The sequence below is a fragment of the Pomacea canaliculata genome, linkage group LG11, assembly GCF_003073045.1.
Source record: "Pomacea canaliculata isolate SZHN2017 linkage group LG11, ASM307304v1, whole genome shotgun sequence".
NCBI lineage: Eukaryota > Metazoa > Mollusca > Gastropoda > Architaenioglossa > Ampullariidae > Pomacea > Pomacea canaliculata.
In genome coordinates, this window is record NC_037600.1 from 5,740,475 (window position 1) to 5,763,999 (window position 23,525).

The following is a 23,525-nucleotide window of genomic DNA, read 5'->3' on the forward strand; positions in this document are numbered from 1 at the left end:
AGGGTGAAAAGGTGCGCGGGTGTGTGCGTGTGTGTGATCGCTTGCACGTGTCCGGGGAAAGTGTAGACGTGCAGCATGTCACGTGACTTGACCTGTAATAATACATACAGACAGAAGTGTTGACAACATCAAACACAAATATCAATCTCGAGTGAGTCATCACACTAGAGGCAGAGACCTTGATGTCTCGTAGGCACTCGTGGACCTCTTGCTATGTCCGTGAGGCTCTAGTCACATGAACCAACCACAGCCACACGTGCGTCACGTGATTTATGGAGTCACCCTTTCAAAACGATTTGTAGTTTGGGCTACAGTCAAAAGCTAAAAATAATGCTGGCAGTTAATCAAACTGGAATGGTTTTCCTTTTAGGGTATGACAGGTTAGGCACAGACTATCTCCCAAAAAGGTCTGACATCTATCGTGGACTCCTCCCCTGTGGGTTCAAGCAGATAGGCCAATGGAGAACAGGTTTTCTGAGGCTTGTATGGGACAAAACTATTGGTTCTTCCGGATTTAAATTAAAAAGGCTATCAAAGCCAAAATGCTAAATATTTTTCCCTGTCACCTGTCAGCGTGCGGCAAACAGGAATCCGGGAGAAGGGGTGAAGGACGGGGAGAAGGGGGAACCTTGTCACCTTGAAATGTGATGATCTAGCGAGCAGGATCAGCCATCTACAATTGTAAAGTGCAGAGAAGGGGGGAAGGAAACAAAGGGGAATCCACCGACTTTGCGGCCTCCCGGCTTTGTACTGGTCCTGCCACCTGACGACAGGCTAGGTCTTTGTAGAAAGGGGAGAAAATAGAAGGAGAAAGAGTTATATCCATTTTCAGTAACAGAACTTTCTCTACAATTCCTAGAAGGACCTGTCACTTCGCGGCAAGTCACGTGCAAGCTCTCATTGTTGCGCTCTATTCACATTTAAAGTTGGTAGCTGATTCTACCATCCAACTAGACTTTGCCTTTAGACACTCAAATTAACCTATTTGACAGTTGTATAAAACCTATCTTGTTGTATGGAAGTAAAATTTGGGCTTTTGAATCTCTTGATATTTGTGATAGGATGCAACTGAGATTTTTGAAGATGTTATTAAATGTGACAACTAGCACGCCAACATGTATGGTGTTGGGTGAACTGGGCACTTTTCCTGTGTCAATTTTTGCAAAATGTAGGTTTCTGTGTTTTTGGTATAGATTATACATGGAACATAACTCTGGAACCCCTAAACTATCTGTTCTCTTGTTTCATCTGTGCAATTCTCTAGCTGATAGCCCACTATGTAAACCTTCCTGGGTTAGCTATGTACGTTCACTCTTAGATTCCTTAGGTCTTTCCACTTTTTGGAAATTTGGCTGTAGTTTTTCTCCCTGTAATTTTAAAAACATTGTAATGCAACGTCTAAAGGATCAATTTATTCAAAAATGGAAACAAGAAATATATACAAATGAGATTTGCACCGCCTACAGCATGTTTAAAGAATATTTCAGTTTTGAGAACTATTTAATAGACCTGCCACCAGCTCTTACATCAAACTTAATAAAATTTAGTTTAAGCTGTCATAAATTCCCTATTCAGCAACTAAGATATAGCGGTATACCGAGATATTTAAGAACATATCCATTGTGTAATCTAGATGAGGTAGGTGATGAATTTCATTATTTGTTTGTGTGTACCCACCCCTTTTTAACTGCCTCACGGAAAGCGATACTTCCGGTATACTTTGTATATCATCTAAATGAATTTAAATTTCAGCAGCTAATGAATGTTAAATCCAAGCGTATACTTATTAACTTAAGCAAATTTATTCAAACGGTATTTTCATTGTTTAAATAATCTATATATATTTATATACATACATAGTGCCATGTATCTATTTACATATATTTGCTATATTGTCACCACCTGTTGTGAGCTTGTTACTGAGATAAAATTGTCATTGTGTTTTTTTATAACTGTGATGTTATGGCTAAAAATGCCCCCGGGCTTATAGCCATTAAATAAAATGTTCAAAATTTTCAAATGTTCAAATGGAGAAGACGATGCAATACATACAGTATGTGAGTGAATTCTTGTCACGCTGCCCAGTGCACTTTGACCTCACGTGGTGGTCTGATGTTGTCGGTGCTGTTGTCTGTTGACACCTGGCTAGCTGCCTGACCTCAAAGACTTGTTGACAGACAAGTCATGCATGTGTGTGGTATGTGAGAGAATTCTTGTCTCGCTGCCAATGCACGTGGTGGTGGGATGTCGGTCCTGTTGTCCGTTGACACCTTGCTCGCTGCCTGACCTCAAAGACTTGTTGACAGACAGGTCATGCACCTGTACATGTACCAGCAGGTTGATTTTAAAAATGACAAATGAAGTATTTATGTAAGGTTTGGTGTGAACGATAGGATGAATATTAATTTAACGTCCAAAAAAGTATGTTGTCCTGTATGTTCATTATTTGAACATGGCTCCTACTGTGATAACAATGTAAATATAAATAAAGAGAGTAAATAAGATGTGTACACAAGCAATGTCTGTAAATATCTAATAACTGTCATACTAAGCTGCAGTACAGTTTGTGTTTCACACCTGAGATACCTGGCTACACAACAACACCATAACCGTTGTGTAAACTACAGAAGTAAGGATGAGCTTCATGAGATGTTCTCTGTCCTCACCCACAGCTTGCTGCCAGAGCTCTGTGTCTCAGACACTTGGACACCATTGTCGTATCCTGACTGTATCCTGTCTTTGTGTGTTTGTGTGTTTGTGTGTGTGTGAGAGAGAGAGAAACTGAGGGAGAAAATGTGTTTTTATACATTTGTGAGCGTGCTTCTCTATGTATGTGTGTCTGTGTGTCCGTACCTTGCGTGTTGCTGGGATGTAAGACGTGTATTCAAGCTCATGTTTGTGTGTCTGTGTCAAGGCTTCATGATGTGTGTGTTTGTGTGTTTGTGTTTGTTTGTGTGATTTAGTCGTCAGTACGTGGAGAACGGAATTCACTCCGGTATTTTCTGTTGGTAGGTTGCCAATTCCCTTGCGTTCTCCGGTGATGAGGTTTTCACTGTCGTCCAAGTCTGTTGACACCTGACCTGCTCCCTGACCTCACTGACCTGTTCACACGTGAGCTTCATGCATTGGAGCCTCCTGTACTTCATGTATGTGTGGGGGAGGGGCTTGCATCCTTATGTGAGCATCGCTGCTGTCGTTCCTGTACTTGATGTATGTATGGAGGAGGAGCTTGCATGCTCATGTGAGCATCGCTGCTGTCGTTGGTTCTTCACTCTCTCCTGCTATATATCTCCCTCTCCACACGTGCAGACTACCAGCAGTTGTCAACCTCTCCTCGTCGCAGACGCTGCTTTCCTCGGGATATACTTCCACGAACAGCATTCTCACAGAGACCATCTCCGGGTGAGTTACTTTAATCATGTTGTGTTTGATCTGAGGTTAATTATTTTACTCACATTGTTTTGATGTAAATGTCAGTTATTTTACTAACTGTCTCTCGATCTCAAGGGGAATTTACTTAGTCCCCGGGTTTTATGTGAAGAGGATTTATTTTAGAGACTATCGTCGACCTGAAGACATTTTTGTCATTTGATGTTTGACCTATGGATGAGCTATTTAATTCATTGTGTGTTTAAAGTAAAGTAAGTTATTTCTGTCATTAAGCTTCTCCAATATTAAGTTCGGTTAGTACATGTACACGGCATATCCCCGTCAAATGTCGTCTGTTACCTGAGCAAATAGAAATAGTTACAAGAGGTCGCCAGCAAGTCATCCACACCTGAAACCTCATGTAGACTGTCAGGTGTGGAGATGGCAACTGTTACTACTTATTGATGCAGTTGGAGATGCTCATCCTGCTGTAAAGACAAATGTCGCAGCCACCCGACCTTGTCAAGCACGCTGACATCGAGGTCTTTGTGCCTACTTGACTATTTATTAATTTACTGTTTTTGTCCAAACTTGCCTCTGTGTACTTGACACGAGTGCCGTGGCCAGTTAGCACCAGTCACCAATACAGGGAGAAGCAGCTTTACTGGGTTCAGGTCTCGTCTCGGGGTCGCGGCTCTTTGTCTGCATGTGTCGTTAGTTTTGCCGTCACGTGGTCTTAGCTGCTGCCTCGGCGTAAACCGCTTTGCCCTCTCACACCTGACAGCATCGATGACAGGTAGGAACTGTCGAGCGACGCTTGGTGAGATATCAAAACATTCCAGAAGATCATCAAGAGTCACGTGATCTACATGCTCTGAATATTTTCCTCATTTTCATGCCGCAGTCAGCAGCTGTTGACACGGGAGATAAGAGGGTTGTTAGTAGGACAATCAGCGTCACATGACAAGAATCCTTTGTCCAACATCACGACTGTGATATATTGTTTGTTGTGTTATACATTGGGCGTTTACTTGATGATCTGACCCCACCTGGCTGTAGGGGCATGGTCGTTTGAGATCTCTGCATCTGTGCATCAACCATAAGACAGTAAAGTGCTGGACAGAGGAGAGCAAGCTATGCCTGCAGGGGTGCTTTGACTGCACTGACTGGCAGGTTTTCTACGACTCCAGCGACAATCTCAATGACCTGGCCGATGTTGTTTCCTCGTATATCACCTTCTGTGTTGACACTGTCATACCCATTAAGGACACTGTCATCTTTCCTAACAACAAACCCTGGGTGACAAAAGAACTGAAATCGGTGTTACTTAATAAAAAACGCATATTTTATACTGGTTCTGCTCAAGATAGGAAACTAGTGAATAGGGAGGTACGGGATGCCATTAGGGAAGCTCGAAGAAAGTACAAAGACAAAGTGGAGTTGCAGTTCAGTAGTGGTGATCTCAGGGCTGCTTGGGGTGGTATTAAGACCATGTGTCTGTTCATTGCATGGCAAGCCTCGTAAACAACCTGTGCAACTTGTGGCTCTGCTGACAGTGATGTTCCCAATGTCTTCAATTCCTTTTAAGCCCGCTTTGAGAAGTATGACTTCTCTCACAATGTTTCCACACTAAGTCTCTTGTCTCTGAGCATGGGTTGGTGATTGCCCAGTCCTCTGTCACAGATCTGCTGAGGTGTGTCCATATCAACAAGGCTCCCGGTCCAGATGGTATCTGTGGACGTACCCTACGTTACTGTGCCGAACAGCTTAGTGGAGTTCTCCAACATCTATTCCAGCTCTCTGTGGACTCTGGCCGTATCCCCGATATTTGGAAACTTTCGTACATTGTGCCTGTCCCAAAAATCACTAGGCCCAGTCGACCCAATGATTTCAGACCAGTTGCTCTTACGTCACTTATCATGAAAACGCTGGAAAAAATTGTCAGGAGGGAAGTTATGACTGCTGTTGATAAATGTCTTGACCCACTGCAGTTTGCCTATAGAGCTGGGAGAGGTGTAGTTGATGCTAAGCCGTTCCTGCTAAATACTCTGTACAAACATCTGGAGACACCTAGAGCTCATGCCAGGCTTCTCTTTGCTGATTTCTCTTCTGCTTTTAACACTGTGCAACCTCACTTATTAGCAGAGTGCCTAGTCTCAGACTTCCATTTGTCCCATCAATTAACTCTGTGGATCCTGGACTTCTTAACCAACAGGCAGCAAAGAGTTTTTGTTAATGGTACTCTCTCCGACATTACTGTTACCTGTACAGGCTCCCCTCAAGGCTGTTGCTTGTCCCCACTATTGTTCATAATCTATACTAATAGCTGTAGAACCACTGTTGATAGAAGCTTTCTTATAAAATTTGCTGATGACACTGCCTTGTTGTCTCTCTTGTATGAGCATGAACACGTCAAGTGGCGCTCTTCCTGCTTTTGTACGCTGGTGTGGATGAACATTTTCTTGACTTGAATGTCTCAAAGACAAAGGAAATGATCTTTGACTTTAGGCTGAACAGACTGTTGTGGTTAATAGCACTATCCATGATGATGCCATTGAGATAGTCAACACTTATAAATATTTAGGTACTATCTTTTGATGATAACTTAAATGGGATGTGAACACTGACATGATCCTCAGGCGGAGCAGCAACGCTATACCTGCTACGGAAGCTTCGGTCTTTCTCTGTCAGCCCAGTCATTCTCACTCGGTTCTATCAGTCCTTCATTGAGAGTTCTCATCACCTTTTCTTTCACTTCTTGGTTTCACAACCTCTCCGTAGCGAACAGGAGCAGCCTTGTCTCCCTTGTTAAGATCTGTTTCAAAATCACCAGAACCAGGCAGAGGGATTTAGCCATCTTAAATAAGCAGCAAATCCTCAGGACGGCCTCTCGTATCCTAACTATTCCTAGTCATGTGTTGGCGAGTGAGTTCTCACTCCTGCGGTCTGGTCGCAGATACGATGTACCGGTCAGTCGTACGAACCGTTACCGTAACTCGTTCATTCCGCGAGCCATCCACTTTTTAAATTCCACTAGCTGTGATGATGTGTCCGTCTTAGGTGACCTTGTGCGGGGTGCCCACTGAACCTCCTGTTGCTGTGTTACTATATGCGTGGGTGTGTGCGCACATGTGTGTGTGTATGTCGCCAGAATCTATTCCCTTTCATCTCTCACATCATTCTTCCCTCTAGTGTGCTGGCGTGTCATCATACCTCTAATTGCCCTTGTGGATGAATAAAGTTGTATTGAATTGAATTGAATTGAATTTAGTTTGTCATCGTCTATCTACATAAACAGCTCGGGTCAGTTCCAGGATAATCTGTAATAAATATTAATAAATACACTTGATTGAAGAGCTCTCTGCTCCTTTCTTGCTCGTGTGTGACGGGCTTTATGGACTCTACCTGATGGACTCAGCTGCAGAAAGATAAAATGTATTTTTTTTCTGCATTTGTTTTTATTCAACATTAGTATTGTTGTTAATTATTTACTAGTTTATACGTTATTCGTTTGCTTTCTTGTCCCTCGTATGCTGTCCATGTTTCCCTCTTGTTGTTAAGCACTGAGAGCATGGTCCTTAGGAGTGTTCGAACTATTCATTGACTAGTTGTGATAATAGTTTGGGGTACTTTTGTTATTTGCAAACCCACTGGAAGCTCGTCTGTGTTGAAAGAAGGAAGGCGACAGGTCGTTAGGGCGGTTGGTGAGGATGTAGGATCCACCAGCAGCAGGAGGCAGCAGCAGTCTTCTCGTTGTTGCTGGGATACAGTGTAATCTTAGATTGCAAAGAAACAAAACAATAGAGATGGAGAGAAACATAAGAGAATATACAAAATCAAAGAGGCACAAGAAGGCATCTTCCTCTCTTTATTATTTTTCACAAGATGATCTCCCTCTAGTCGTTACAACGGTGACGAGCAGACAGTGCGTTGTCTGACGTGCACACGCACGGCATCACGGGAAGATGACAGCAGCGAGCTGACGTCTGATGAAATCTTCGGTTATGTCAGACCATCTTAGCTCTCTCCTGATAGCCTTATAGCTATGTCTTGATATCTTTGTGATTTTCTTCGCAGCATCTGCTTGTCATTAAAAAAAATACCTGACACCATTTTTCCCAGTAATACTATTACAGTTTGTCAACACCTAGTCTAATAAACATTGTCAGTGCACTGATTACAGGCTCATTATTTTCTTGAATACTTTCTGTATAAGTTCATCATATACTTATCATTAATCTTATCCTTCCTTTTTCTCTGTGGCGTGTCAGCCATGTTTCTGTTCATGGCCCTCCCCACCCAGTCCGCAGTTTGGGCGAAAAGCCTTCACGCGCTGTAGTCACGTGGGTGTTGTTGGCGTGGCCATTGGTTCCGCCCCTGGGAGAAATATGTGTGAAAATATGATAAACCGACACAAACTGCTTGTGTTTCATGTGTTCCTGTCAAGGCGTCCTTCCTCTCAGAAACAAACTTAAACTTAACAAATGCGTTTCATGTACAAAATACTGACGGGTAAACAGTATCATACACCTCTTTACTATATTCCTCCAAGAACACTAGAACTTTCTCCAAACTTACTCTTTCAATTTGTAGACTCTAGACATTTTTAAATAAAGTTTGAAATACTCTGGAACAGCCTCCCTCTCCATCTTAGGCAATTGAACTTCATGAACTCCTACCTCAGCACATTCAGAAAATTAGATGAGGCTCTAGAGACACCTCCTAACTCTAGGAAATCTTGTAAATATATGTTTTTTTGTGACCACCACTTTTGTACATATTCAGCTTCCACTTACCTTACCTTTAATCTCATAATACTATAATTATTTCAGTTAGTGCTTTCCCTGTAAAGTGTGGGGGCTAAATGGAAAATGCGTTTTCTTACTTATTTTGACCTCCATTAATAAGGAATTACCATTGTCACTGTTATTGAACTGGCTGCTTTCTGCCCACTTGGTTAATATTTTATTTAAGAGCATGTAAAGGCTTTTCCTAATGTATTAGTAAGAGAGATACCCCCAGTAGCTACCTGACTGGTTGTTGTCACCTTTTGTTGTATAGTGGGATAGTAATAGATTGAGTTCATTCCTTGGGTCACAGCATTGAACAGTTTAGCAAGGGAGTAATAACCGAGGGATGCAGCGTCTAATATATTATTGACAATACCATCTGGACCTGCTGATTAAACATTTTTAACTAATTGCCTCTTTGACCTTTTCTGTGATCTGATTGTCCACAGGTTGGACATACAGGTGCATTGGACTAGTGGTACTTCACAAGGGTTATCTTGACCATCACATCCATCATCCCTTTATTTAGTATTGTTTAGAAGTGCTTTACCCACCCTCTTCACTGATTTGGTCCACTACAGGCTGTCTTCTGTATTTCCTCATCACCTCCCAGAACTCCTTTGGTTTGTTGACTGCATTTTCTAGAGACTTGATTTTTAAAGGTTTGTAGTTTTGTTTCTTTACTGTTAGCAGAGTTCTATCAGCTTTCCTTTCTCTGCTATAAGCTGTTCTGTCTTCCTGTATTTTCTTCTTTCTACACTTTCTTAGACACTACTAGTCACTTTTTGTCTGTACACTCTTTATGAAATAATGTATCAAAGGGAGAAGCATACCTACTGTGTTGTAACAAGTTACATTACTGACCTTTTCTCTTATTTATTAGTTCCTATCTCTTGAGTAGGCTGTCTTTCCTATAAACCTTTGTTGATCGCTATTTGTTGTCACCTTTGACACTGTGTCTAATGTCCTTCATGTCTTCATGCATGCCAGACACACTAACCTAGTTTTAGTCTTAAGCTTTGAGGGATCGCTCCTTTTGTATATGTTTCTACGAGGATAATTGAAATTATTTTATTATGAATTGTTTATATTCTAAGTCGTAAATATTTTTCTGATTTAAATTAATATAATAAAGAATATTTCACGAGAAAGACTCACGAAACTTTTCGTTGTTGCATGTGCTTAACAGGTGGATACAATGCTGCGATTCTTTATATTTCTACTCTCACTTGCTCCTTTTGTGTCGATGGAAGGGGACAGAAAAGGTAAAACGTGTTGATCTTCTTGGCTTTTGCCTTACAATACTGCCAAAGGTTTAACAATCAGCTTTTTATGTAGTCATAACAAACTGAAACACTGATCGTTTGTTAATGGTCTAAATGATATGTAAATAATGACAAACATTTAAATAAGAATTGTTGTTTTAGTGACATGTTTCACCATAGTCTATTGTCTCACACTGCTTGGTTCACTTCCGGAGCTCCCTGTTCTCTGTTTGTTTATTTTTATGTATGTAAACATTTATGTCTTACTTGTGATGTCTGGGGTGCTATAAATAATATATATAAAATTATAATTAATAAATTGATTTATTAAGAATTATCAAAAGTACAATTCTAGTTGCAAAGACGCTGAGTGTCAAGCAAAGACTTGGCACAAAGTAGGATGCTCTACAGACGACGACTGCGATCAGCCCTACACCACGTGCTAAAACGTGCGTGTAGGTGTCACCCCGGGTATACTATACCACACAGGACACGTGTACTGACAGTGAGTAGACAATGGTTTGTGTGTGATTGACAGCAACAAACTCCACTTTGTTGTCGGCTTGTTACAGTTAGGGACGAAAGAGCTTTATAAGATTTTCGCATTCTTAAAGGAATAAATTTAAAAAAATATAGCGATTTAGATAGACTGAACAAAAGGAATAAAGAATGAAAGAAAACACGTGGGCCGAAACAATTAGAAATGTATTCTCTTGATTATGGATGTTGTTGAAATGCGTGTAAATGTAGAACAATTAACTTCAACTTAAACAGTGTGTAAATAGTTGCTTACCACAGTTGTTTACATTAGCTTGTACCAGACGACATGCAGACAGCTTCACGATCCTGACAGCGCTCTAACGTGCAAACCTCATTGGTAGCCGGCTCACTGTGGAAGCCTGCAAGGAAGGTGCAGACCAAACAAGCGTTGTCTACTTTGATTTCAAAGGTCTGTATGGAAAAGCTTGAAACATTGGTATACGCTAACATGATGTTAGAGATGGAGGTGACTGTGCACTCTACAACTGCTAAGTGCTTCACGTGTCCTGCGCTGTGTTCTATTAATAGCACGCTTTGTCAACAAAATCAACGGAAACCGTAAACAATGGCAAACTGTGAAATATGTTGTCTGTGTATATTTCTACCATCTGTAGTCGCCTACATAAAGACTACGAACACATTTTGACAGCAAACTTCACGCCATAATCTACAAACATGACATGACAACAAGACATCCAGACTCTAGCATCAGGACCATGGACTGACAACACTGGGGAGCACAGCAGGAATGGAGAAAACATTTCACTTTATACTTATTGTCAACTAGTGTGTGACAGGATGCTGCTAGCAGACAAAAGTAACAATAAAACACTACGTACCGCGCCTTTTGCTGAAAACTTTAGTAACAGAATAACTTTTGGGAAATGTTCACATAACTTGCTTTCACTCTCTTTGTTCAAATGTTTTGCATCATGTTCACTTATGTCTCTGTCTCTCTACCTCCATGCCAGCCAGTGGAGGTCTGTGCGGCTTCATAATGTCACCGGCTCGTCATTCCCTCACAGTGGTCTCCTAAGACGAGCAAAGGCTGGACCACTACCGAGATCATGCAACTCCATTTTTGCCTCAGCGATTAACTGGCACAACTTGTTGTGTAACAGCAAATTGATTGTACTGACATAAACAGCGACTGTTTGTCAGGACGATGTTATGTCGTCCACGCTTCATGTTCAATCAGCAGAAGGAGTGTGTTTTTGCAAGTAAGTGAGAAGCAGTAGAAGGATGAGTAGTACTCAGCTTGTCCACACGTTGTCTACCGTCAGTTGTGTGTTTCTTACAGTAAAGATCTCTAGTTAGTTGTTTACAGTAATTATTTTTCATCAAACAACTGTATCAATGTTCAATAATATTTCGGATTTAAATAGTTGACCATTCAGTGTTTATTCTGTCACCACAGCTAACGGTTCTTTCTTTCTAATCATTGTAAGATAAGATATTTAAACACATGACTCAGATACTTTGGTTACTGACTGTCACTTTATTACTTTATAACAAAACTGATTGTAAAGGTTAGGAGGAAGTGGCTATGAAGATGAGGAGGCAGAAGTAATATTAAAGCGGAGGAATAAAATATGTACACATGGCAGTCAGATACTGGTAGACACAGAGCTACAATTATTGGATGGCTAGTGTTACCGTCGGTCAGTTAAGTGTGACTGTCTTGTAAGGCGACTGGCAATAAAAACTGCTCGATGACGACACTGCGATGTGCACACTCCACGTGCTTCAAGCGCAAGTGTCGGTGTGAAGACGGCTACTTCTACACCACACACGACACGTGTACTAGCAGTGAGTAGACAATGATTCTGTGGTGTGATTGACAGCAACAAACTCCACTTTGTTGTCGGCTTGTTACAGTCAGGGACGGAAGAGCTTTTCTATGATTTTCGCATTCTTAAAGCAATAAATTGTGAAAAAACAAATATAGTCGCATTTAGATAGACTGAATAAAGGAATAAAGAATGAAAGAAAAACACGTGGGCCGAAACAAATTAGAAATGTATTCACTTGATTATGTATGTTGTTGGAAATGCGTGTAAATGTAGAACAATTAACTTCAACTTAAACAGTGTGTAAATAGTTGCTGACCACAGTTGTTTACATTAGCTTGTAGCCCAGGCGACTTGCAGGACAGCTTCACAGAGTATCCTGACAGCGCTCTACGTGAAAACCTCATTGGTAGCCCGGATGGACTCACTCTGGAAGCCTGCAAAGGAAGGTGCCAGACTGACAAGCGTTGCCTCACCTTTGATTTCAAAGGTCTGTATGGGAAAAGCTAGAAACATTGGTATACTAACATGATGTTAGAGATGGCAGGTGACTGTGCACTCTACAACTGCTAAAGTCTGCTTCACGTGTCCTGCGCTGTGTTCTATTAATAGCACCTTTGTCAACAAATCAACGGAAACCCGTAAACAATGGCAACAATGTGAAATATGTTGTCTGTATATTTCTACCATCTGTAGTCGCCTACATAAAGACTACGAACACATTTCACAGCAAACTTCACGCGCCATAATCTACAAACATTTTGAATACAAAAGGTGATTAATACAGTTAGTGAGGATACAACGAAGTGAGTGAAATTACATGATTATAACATTGCTAATGTGCTAATTAACTTTTGATAGTTGTTAGTTTCTTTATGAAGAAAGTGTAAAGGTGACATCACACTGAACCCACGACTATCTAGTTACTACTGCAGTGAGTGTGAATGTCTACACCACATATACACAGATAAACTCCTGTGTTTACTACAGACTTCCACTTTTATTAGGACTGAGTACAAGTCACAAATGGAAGAATAGCTCAATCGTCCACCAATGAACTTGTTTTCTTTGGTGTACTGGCTGAAATGAACAGTTGCAGGTGAACTGGCATAAAGAATAAATAACAAAAGTATGAACGAGGCTAATATCAGTTGCTACCTGCACAGTCTGTGTACTCAGCCTCCACACAATGACTTACTTTGACTTCTTCAGGTCACGGAATGTTTACTTGTGTGCAGCTAGCCATACAACTTTCTATTCTACTCCGCACCTGTCCATCATGGAATCTGTTCACTTTGCACTGAAGCCACACTCACCTTGAGCAATACTGAACAGTCCACATCATGCTTGTCCTTTGTCAACCACTCCTTTCTCCACTTTTTCCGTTTATTGCTCCTTCCCTCCTCGTCCTCCTCTACAGTATACGACACTCTCAGTTCTTGTTCTCTGTTTTCTACTTGCCTTTCTTTTATTTGTTTTTATAAGTCATCAGTCGTCTTCATCCTTCTGTATCTTTGTTGTCCGTGTCTCCTTCTTCTGTCAATCGCTAAGACCACGCTACTTAGGAGCAGGAGTGTGAGCTATGCAAATACACATTATTATTATTATTTTTTGTTACACTCCTTGCAGCTAACCTTTATCTATCTGGCATTCCTTGCATACAGTTGTCGTTGCATGAACATTGAATGCCAAGTGGTTTAGGTAAACAACAAACAAGTATCGTGACTATTTAAAGTCTTTAACTCAAATCGAACAATCTAGAAATATATAGAACTTGGATAGTGGTTATCTTGTCACACTTATCTCATATATTATAAAGGCATGCTATCTAGGAAACTACACTGTCATCTGTGTGAAGATGTCTTGTCATCGCTAATGATAGATAAGTGCCAGACCTCCTCACCTCCTGCAGCTCTGACACTGACAACAAGACATCCAGGACTCTAGCATCAGGACCATGGACTGACAACACTGGGGGAGCACAGCAGGAATGGAGGAAACATTTCCACTTTATAATTATTGTCAAACTAGTGTGTGACAGGCATGCTGCTAGCAAGACAACAGTAAACAATACAAATAACAACTACGTACCGCGCCTTTTACTGAAAACCTTAAGTAGCAGAATAACATTTCGGGAAATGTTCACATAACTTGCTTTCAGTCTTCTTTGTTCAAATGTTTTGCATCATCTTCACTTATGTCTCTATCTCTACCTTCTGTCAGCCGATGGAAGTCTGTGTCGGCATCATCGTGCTACCGCTCATGAGGCTCCCTCCGACTGGGCTCCTAAGACGAGTAAAGGCTGGACCCACTACCAGAAATCCTGCAAGTCCACTTTTGCCTCACACGATAACTGTACAACTTATTGTGTACAGCAGGGTTGATTGTCATCACCCACAAGCGATTGTTTGTCAGGACGATGTCTAATGCCACTCAGGATTCCACTTCAATGAAGCAAAGAAGGAGTGTGTTGCTACAAGTAAGTGAGAATCAGTAGAAGGATGAGTAGTACTCACCTTGTCCCCACACGTTGTCTATCGTCAGTTTGTGTGTTTCTTACAGTAAAGATACTCTAGTTAGTTGTTTACAGTAATTATTTTCATCAAACAACTGTCGTCTCAATGTTCATAATATTTTGGATTTAAATAGTTGACATTCACTGTTTTCATGTCCACGAGCTAACGGTCAGCAAGTGTAACTGTCTTGTATCAGAGCAGTGTGAACTGTGTGCTGTATTTCACATATAAACTGTTTGCCCGAGGGACTCAGTCTTTTACCTTGAGTGTCGTATGATTAGCTATTGTAGTTGTCATGATTATTACAGTAATTATCTCCATTGTTTCCGTCATTGTAGGAAGTTTATTGTTTCCTTTATAACAAATTCTTACGGGCGGAAGGATTTGTTTGTGTACAAATAGGGTCATGTGCAGACTTGCTGGCAACAGGCGCCAAGACTGGTGTGTACATCGTTCAGCTACCAGAGAACAACAGACCTGTGTCAGTGTGGTGTGATATGGACACTGCGGGCGGCGGCTGGACGGTACGTGTGGTCGTGTTTGTCAGTGTGTGTGACTCAGGTAGCATCTCTCCTGCACACTGTATCCTGCTCGCAACAGTGCGACGCCACCTATACCCAGGGTCACATACTTGCATCTCATAGTATCCACGAATAATTTGTCTTTGATATCTTTGGACATTTACAACACGAAGCAGGAGAGTTGCTTGTCCACCTTCTGTTTCCAACAGTTTTGCTATGTCGCTGGTAGACTCCGTGGGTTGAGGGTGGTTGTAGACAGGCCGACATCTAGTGTGTTGGTGTGCGTGTGTCGGTTGTTTGTAGTCGCATCTTTAACCCCTTGCATCCATTCCTGCTTCATGATCAGCGACTGTAGGTTTGATAAGGAGTTAAAAGAAATGCTATTTGTAAGCTTTATTATGTTGCCATATATTGATCACAGGTACTTGAATGCCACACATTTACAGCCAGGAAAGTGTACATTGTGGTCACGTGACGTCACTGTTAATATATACTACTATATACTATATACTACACTATATACTATTACACCATGTTCACATAGTCTTTTGTAACCGTGAGTGTTGACATTTATAATCATGATCACAGCTAATAAAGTTACAAGCTGTTATATTTTGTCAATTATAACTCATCCTTTGTCAACTCATTAACTGTAATTAGTACTGAATCCTGTCGAGCATGCTGCGCTTTGTTACATAGTAACGACCTGTGAACTTGTGTCATGTGCAGGTCTTCCAGAGACGTCACCACATCCAGATGAGTATGTTGACTTCACGGAACTGGACAGAATATGTAAACGGATTTGGTAACATCTCTGGAGATTTCTGGCTGGGTAAGATGTTGACATATCTCTTTCATTCTCTGGCATTATCTCCTCCTGCATAACTGTAACTTCAACATTTGTTTTTACATTCAAAGTCAGGCTGTAGTCAGTATTGTGTTTTATTGTGTTGTTTGTGTGATGTTTACTGGTCATACACAGGTTGCTGTTTCTGTTGTTCTTTTATATTTTTTCCTACGATGCTTTATCGCTCACTATTTTGTGTATTGTTTCCTTAGCATGCTTTGTTTGCTGTGATAATGATGATGCTAGTAATGGAATGAATGGATGGCTGATGATCCTGTAGTGTCTCAGTTGCCAAAGTCTCAAAGAGAAAGAAACACGAGTTGCGAGGAAATACATCCTGCGGCATATCATGCGATTTGTTTTTGTTTTGTTTTTATTTTTGTTTTGTTTATTATTTTTGTTTTTTTGTTTTTTGCTTGGTTTTGTCTAGGATTATCTGATTGCAGGGTATGGATAGGTTCAGAACTTTATTAATGCACAGTAGCTAAAACATTTCGTGTTAGTTGTATTACAGTCTGTAACTTTGTTTTGTTGTGAATAAGAATATAGTGTGTAAAAATGTCCTTCAACCTGTCTATTTATTTATATTAGTCTACATGTAGTCTGTGAGAATGGTCTTAAAACTACCTGTGTTATGTGTCATATCATAGTTTCATAACCATTTTAAAGCTTATATCGCTTTGTGTGTAAATACACTCTATGTATGTGAGTTTGCACGTGTATGCGTGTGTTGTGTAGTGACACCTTACCAGCCCAGTCCGTGTTGCAGCTTCTTTCATGGTTCATTGAGAAGTCTTGAGCAGCATCAACACAAAATTTCATGCTGGACTTGTCTGTTGACACGAGATCAATATGCCTTGTCTTGTCTCAGGCTACACGCGACTCGCGCCTGACAAAATTTGGAGATTGGCGCTTGAGAGTGACTGCTGACTAACTCATGGAGACATATTTGGGGGGAAAGTAAGCAGTTTCATGTTTAAATCGTGACGAGATCTACTCACTTGCGTGTGGGGCTACATCGGGTGACGCAGGTACGTACGTGACACTGAACAGTAGAAAGAGTGAGACGTAGTTAGCTGGCAGGCTGGCTGTCTGGCTGGTTAAGAAATGAGTAGATGACTACATTTGTGTGTGGCTTTTGCGTGCATGTGTGCCGAGGTGAAAGCGCCTCCTATCGCAGTGCGTTTCCTTTAGATGTAATTGAACACAGGTGAGATGATCAGGGAAAAGATTTTGTGTGTAGTGTGTGTGTGGTGTGTGTGTGTGTGTTTGTGTGTGTGTGTATTGTCTGGTGTGTGTGTGTGTGTGGTGTGTCGTGTGTTGTGTGTGTGTGGTGTGTGTTTGTGTGTGTGTGTCCTGTGTTGTGTGTGTGTTGTGTGTGTGTTCTTAGGAGCTTCAGACCGTTTTCTTCTTTTAAAGAGTATTTCATTATGTACAATCGTGGTTTAGTTGAGCTGTGACATTGTGTTGTTTTTAATCTGTTTTGTTGTCTGTCAGGCTCGTTGACTGCATGCAAATTATTATAAATTATTGTGAAATGTCACCGCCACGACCGAAATGAGTCAGTCGGAAATTGAGATTTACCAAATTGGATATTTTTCCAATTTACAGGGTTAGCCTCTGTATTTGATACAAAGTATCCTTCTTGTCCTAAAGTTGAGGTATAAAGATCAGAGTATGGAAGTACAGGTGGTCGCTATTGACAAAAGCGGGTTCAAGATTTTTCAGCAAACCATTTGTTTCCCTTAGATCGGATCACTTTAATTTAGTTTGACTGTGCTCAGTTTGCATGTGATAACATACGGCAAGCTCATCATTTAGGCTAATGAACAGTACATAGACAGTGAATAAGTGGGTGCTATTAGACCTTTACTGTTAGCAAAACTAACAGCATGTCAAAAACTGTACTGCAATGCTACTCGCATGCGACTCACAGAAAAGCACAAACTCAAATTATCTATAGGTGTAAGTAGGAAATGAGAGCAAAATGAAGAACTGCTGGCTGACAGCCGGAAAAACTAGGAAGTGGACCAAATTCACAGAAGTCGGCTGCACTCGTTACGACCGGAACCACCGCCGGGGTGAGTACGCGACTGCTCTGTGCGACTTGAGGACTCGTTTCAGGCAGGTGGAGCGAATGTTTTACACTACTGTCAAGCTTCATTTTGCTGTGAGCTTACATTTTAGAAATTATTTTTGTTCGTTAAATTTGTTTTTGAGCGACTACAGGACTGAGAATGCGTGACATGCAGTAGTTGCGGTAATGAAGCCTACAACATATCTTATCACTGAGGATGCACCGATGTATCTCTGTTCTTGGTATCCTTTCCTGTTAGCGAATTATGTCCCATTGTTTGATATAGATTCTCCCAAGTCAAATGACGCGTTGGACCTGAGATGCAGTCAACAATAGCACAACAAACACAAGTCCGTTTAAAATATGGAGGAACTATTTCTCAACAAACTAATTGGACCTACAAGAAGGCAGATGTGACCTTTAAACCTTTGGCCTATTGGTGGTGGTGGAATTGAAATTTCTGCCTATCTGCGCTCCATTCCTAACTAAGGTGACGGAGGGCTGGTGTTGATCACGCTGAGTCACGTCAGGTGTGAAGTGACAACCTAAGACCCCTGGGATTATCATCGCGTTTCATGGCTTATCATTCGCTTATATGGGGCTTATCATTGCTTATAGTGTGATTTAGAAATTCCAGCATGAGATAACAACACAACACATACAAGTAATCAATGAAATGTTTGGCATGTTTTGATACAGTTGTTTAGCAATAGCAGTAACATAACACTTATTTGTCTTTTTCACTATTCGCGTTCATTGTGCGACAGACGTGTCCTTGGTACTGTGTTATAACCATCTTCTGTGGTTACCCTTTGTAGACAACGGTCTAACCTACACCTTTCGTGTGTTTGTCGTCTCCTTAGTTACTGGTATGTAGAGTAGTGGTGTTCCCTTGGTTGAAAATCCATATTAGTTGATGTCTTTTTGTCACTTTGTCAATTTGGAATAACTATCAGGTCGATTATGGCAATTAAATAGAATGAGAGAACAGTAAACTATAATCTGAAACAATCGTCAGGGCCCATGCCGACTTCCTCTTTGGATGTTTATGTCCACGTAATTAGAACCGGACACCAGACTTTGCTGTTTCTTGCTGGATCGGCCTATACTGTACCTGACTGTTCACCACTAGACAATGCATTGAACGTGAGCTAGGAACAGGAAGGGACGTATGCTTCGCAGTAGCTCCTTCCGAGAGGGTAATGCTGGGAAGCATGACCTTCTATATTCTCATGCCCTAAAGATCACATGCACTCTACTCTCTAACTTCTTTCTCACTATCCTTTTCTCTACATGCTCTTCCTTATCATTCTAAAGGTTAAGATTTGAGATTTTTTTTCCTAATTGACTTAACTTTCAAGATCTCCGAAAGCTTATTACATCTCTCTAATTGAATCTTCGTGATCAGGAATATGCACCCAAGGACCTTCAACCAGGCAGTTCCAGCACCCAGATGCTCAGCTCAGGCTGCAACTCTCTCCGGTCGCACCAGACATGACAACCACTTCCACACAGCCCTTTCCCCTCTCGTCTCCTTTACCACTGCTCTCCTATCTCCAAAGTCTTCCTTCTGGGCGACCTCGCTTTTCTTCGGCGTCTGAGAGATCAATGCTAGGGCGGACTCGTGGGACACCCCCAGAGATCTGCTGATAACCAGCTGTGCGGAGCAACCTTGCCTCCCGTCATCGCCCACCCGCTCCGTGTTGACCAGTAGGCGTCCTGAGGCATCAGTTATTGACAGATGTAACAGATAATGTTACTGATTGGATCATTAGGTATATATCACAATGAATTACGACCTTAAAGGAGTGTACGGGATGCATCGCATGCTGCCACAAGCTTCTCCCACTGTGATCCTTCCCCCCTCCCGACTATGTTTATATCTCGCTCTCATTTGCTCCGGAGTGGGGCGGGCTGGTGGGCGGTTCGTAGTCGTATAAGATAATACAACCATCCACTCCCAAGGTGTTTTGCTTTTGGACAATAGCGTTGAAATGTCAATTCTCATCTCTTCTCCATTTGTTTAGATGACTGTTTGGGACTTGGCGATATCATCTCTTACTTTTTTCTTTTCTGCACTGACTTCAAACCAAGGTTTAGTGTTTTACGCTGAGAAGCCTTTAGTTTCTTTCCACATTCTTGTGGCTGGAGTGTGACAGCAGGCAATGTATTACATGCAAAGTTAGTCTTCAGCCTGTTTGTTGCTCTGTCATAGTATGGTCTTTTTCTTTCTTCTCCTGTCCGGTTGCGTTCTTCATGATCAGTCCATGGCCCAGGATGAAAGAGGGAACGGCACGGAAATGCGAGCCCATGGACCAGCTCAACCCTAAAGTACTTGACGTGAGTGTGGATCTGTACGAGCCTCGGTGTCCACTGCGGAATGTGCATAGCCCTGACAATAACGAATATTGCAACTGTAACCATCCGCTGCAACCGCATTATTGCCGGTGACTCTGATTATGCTCGCTACGAGACAGTAGCTCTTCTTCTCATAGTTTGCTGGCGTGGATTTGAGTTCGTCGGAGTATTCTGGTTCTGATTGATGTCTGATGACTCGATTCTCACTATTACCCCATAAAGCCACACAAATGGACACGAATTTTAATAGACATCATTGCATCTTGTAGTATGACCGGAAGTCCCCTACTCTGTCGTTCCATAGAAAAAACTAGCGGCCTTAATCACGAGATTGCTGTCATGGCCACTTATAATTGCCTCCTCTTGTGGTCATAATACGACATCTTCGCCAGTGCGCTCTCACATTTCGCGCCTGATATAGATAGATATAAGGTGTATCGCGCTCTCTCTCCTAGATAAGATACCATTTAGGTGATGTCCTTACTACGATATCGCTTTGCCAGATGCTTTGTATAGTGGGGCAAACAAGAGTGTGCTTCAATCCAAGCTAGGATTGTTCTTCTGTCACAAAAGAACTCTATGGCAGTATTCTATCTCAGTTTTGGTCACGTTGATGTTCCATCTCATCGCTTTAAGCCACACAAAAAGACCACTAACCTGCAAAGGTGTGTACTATCCGACACTAACTTCGGCATTAGACAATCGCCAATGCACCTATCGCAAATAATGTTATGGGCGAGTTGAACATATTGAAGTCCGTTGGCCGTTTTGTGATGACTGACTTGTAAAAGATATCCCTTGAACAAATTTCCCAATGACTACGCGTGGATACATTTTAGTTGTGGTGTGACCTTGTCAGACGGTTCTAACGCACTGTGCTTGGACACTGCTATATGAATCGGAATCATCTGATTTCCAACGAATGTCCCTCAAAAGGCTTCCATTCCAGACCCTGCATATCCTCGTCCGTCTTCTTGCTTGCACCAGGATACGGCATACTCTTCAGAATGATGGGCGTCTTGATCTTTCCTGCCCGAGAACAAGATGGATTACTCGTCCTGCGCTGCTTCTCAGTTCTCGTGCTCGGCATCCATTTGATCATTTGTGAGCTCCCAGGATGTCCAGTGTCAAGTTGGTCAAAATCTTGACTAGTTGGGGTTTGCAGTTATGGTACAAGGTCCTCGGATAATTGTTTGCCCTGCCAGCCCGACCCTCAACTGTTGCTCGCTTCAGAAATCCATGTCGGGGCCCAGTCCCTTCGGCGTTTTGGCTGTCGTCCATCTTAGTCGTCTCCTGGCTTGTCTTCTTACTCTACTTCTGTGACTCAATTCTCTTGGGCTTTCCAAAGTTTCCACCACAAGCACCACCAAACGTAACAAACCTGTCTCTTTCTTACCATGTAGGAGTTGTTAGCCCTACCACAATATTTTACCTTAGGTGAGGGTCCTCATAGTCGCTTTGATGCCTGGTCGGGTGGCAGGACCGTATAATTCTTTACTCGACTTGCTAGGGCTAATTGATACGGAAACAACGGTACACGCCGAGTCGAAATTAGTTATGCTCTATGGAATTATTTATTGCTTATAGATAGGCAATTTTCTGTTTAAAACCATGATTCTCACTACTTATGCTAGTTCTCGCATCGCCCTCCCTCTTGGCGTAAAAAGCTATAAGAAATTTTAAAAAATTTATATTGTAGTCATTGACAAACCCTTGTTTGCGTGGACCTGTTTGGCTTTGTTATGATGAACAACGACAAAACTTTTCAATACAAAAGTTTTTATAGTGGTTATTGTCAGTGATGATGATATTTGTGCTTAGGTGTTGTGTTGTCTATAGTAACTAACTGTGTGTGTTTGTGTGTTTCACAGAGTGGTGACACCTTATAATCCGATTGTCAACGTTACGACGAATTGTATGCTGTGTTTATTTACAAAGTGGTGCTGGTTGGTGGTGATGGCTGACTGTCTACGGTGTTCACTCAAGCCCTGTATAATTTGCTGATTGGGATATTGCCTGTGTCGTTCGGGAAGAGTGCATGATAAGCCAAACTACCGTTTCTGTTCTCAGTGTTAACGCTGTCGACTGTTCACTGTTCATCCTGGTTTCATGGCATGGGTGTGAGTCCCCCAGTGTAGTTAATTTTCTCTTAGTTTGCTATTCTGGACTGTCCTGAGTCAACTACTTATTAGCCTTTAGATTGTTCTACTGTTGGTATGATTGCTGGGTTCTATTACACGTTTGATTAATTATTCTTTCACGGTGTGTGCTAATTTGATTTCTTACTTGCGTTAAATAAATGTTTTACAACGTAATCTAGTTTATTATTAAGTCATCGTTTAATTGTGCAGATGAACTTCTGCAGCTATCTCTTTGCTTAGACGCCTGGTTATAGTCTACGTGATCAACTATGCATCTATATGCTAGGACACTAACACGATTCATTGAGGAGGGGGGGGGCGTCTGCGTGGGCCTATGCTCCACTTTGACTGTCCTCATATTTCCTTACTGACGGATGCCTGATCTAGAATTTCATATCTCTTACTTGGGTGTTTACATAAGGCTTCGTTTTTTCTGTGTTGTGTAGACATTTCGATATCCTGGACTTTGCTTTATGTGAACAAAGTTCTTTTTCTACAGAGCTTATTCTAGCGAAGTACTTTCGTGATTATGATTTGCGGCGGACACATGCTGCAGATTATTTTCATTAAGCATTAATCTGACATATTATTGTTACCAGGTTATTTGCCGCTTTGTAAAATGTGCACGATGAAATAACTAACAATGTATCAAACATCGTTTCCTTTAATAATGTCAGGTTGGCTCGCCTACGTAATAATACATATCCTTACATTAATTGTACACACATCTCTATCGAATCTTGCCTATATTATATTTTTTCCATGAGAGCTCTAAAGCAGGCGCTGCAATGGCGACCACCTGTGTCTCTGTGTGTGTACTATGCAGTGTACAGTTGGTAAGATATTTAAAGTGTGCAATCCTTCTAAGTTATTTGACTTTTACCGTTATTCACCTTTCTTTTGTAGGGAAAGATTATGCTTTGGAGCATTTCGGACAGTGTCATTGATGAAAAATATATATTAAAGGGGGATGTGAAACAATTAACATAGAAGAAAAAAAAGAAGAGGACATTGACAAACCATATCTACTCAAAAATTCATAAATAGGTCAGAGAAGGATAATTCAAATCAAGGTCAAGTAAGCATTTTGTCTTATTTTATATATATTTTCTGGAAAACAGGAATAGACTAATACAAAGTTATATTTCCGAAAAAAAAAAAAAGATGAGAAATTTTATATTAATATGTCTTGGATATTGTGCTAATGTAAAGTATTTTCACAGTTGAAAATAGTTCCTCTTTAGTTGACATGTACTGAACTTTCAGTATTGCATTGTGTTTTTTGTTATATTTTTGTTTTATCTCTTGCTG

General features: G+C 41.3%; 1 protein-coding gene across 1 annotated transcript in view; it reads left to right on the top strand.

Annotated features, from left to right (window-relative positions):
* Positions 1 to 3,165: 3,165 nt before the first annotated feature.
* LOC112574760 (tenascin-like) overlaps positions 3,166 to 23,525 on the top strand; it is a 121,243-nt gene continuing 100,883 nt past the window's right edge. Inside the window, exon 1 of the mRNA XM_025256007.1 lies at positions 3,166 to 3,402. The gene's annotated coding sequence lies outside the window, so the exon portion shown is untranslated. The remainder of the gene's footprint in view (positions 3,403 to 23,525) is intronic.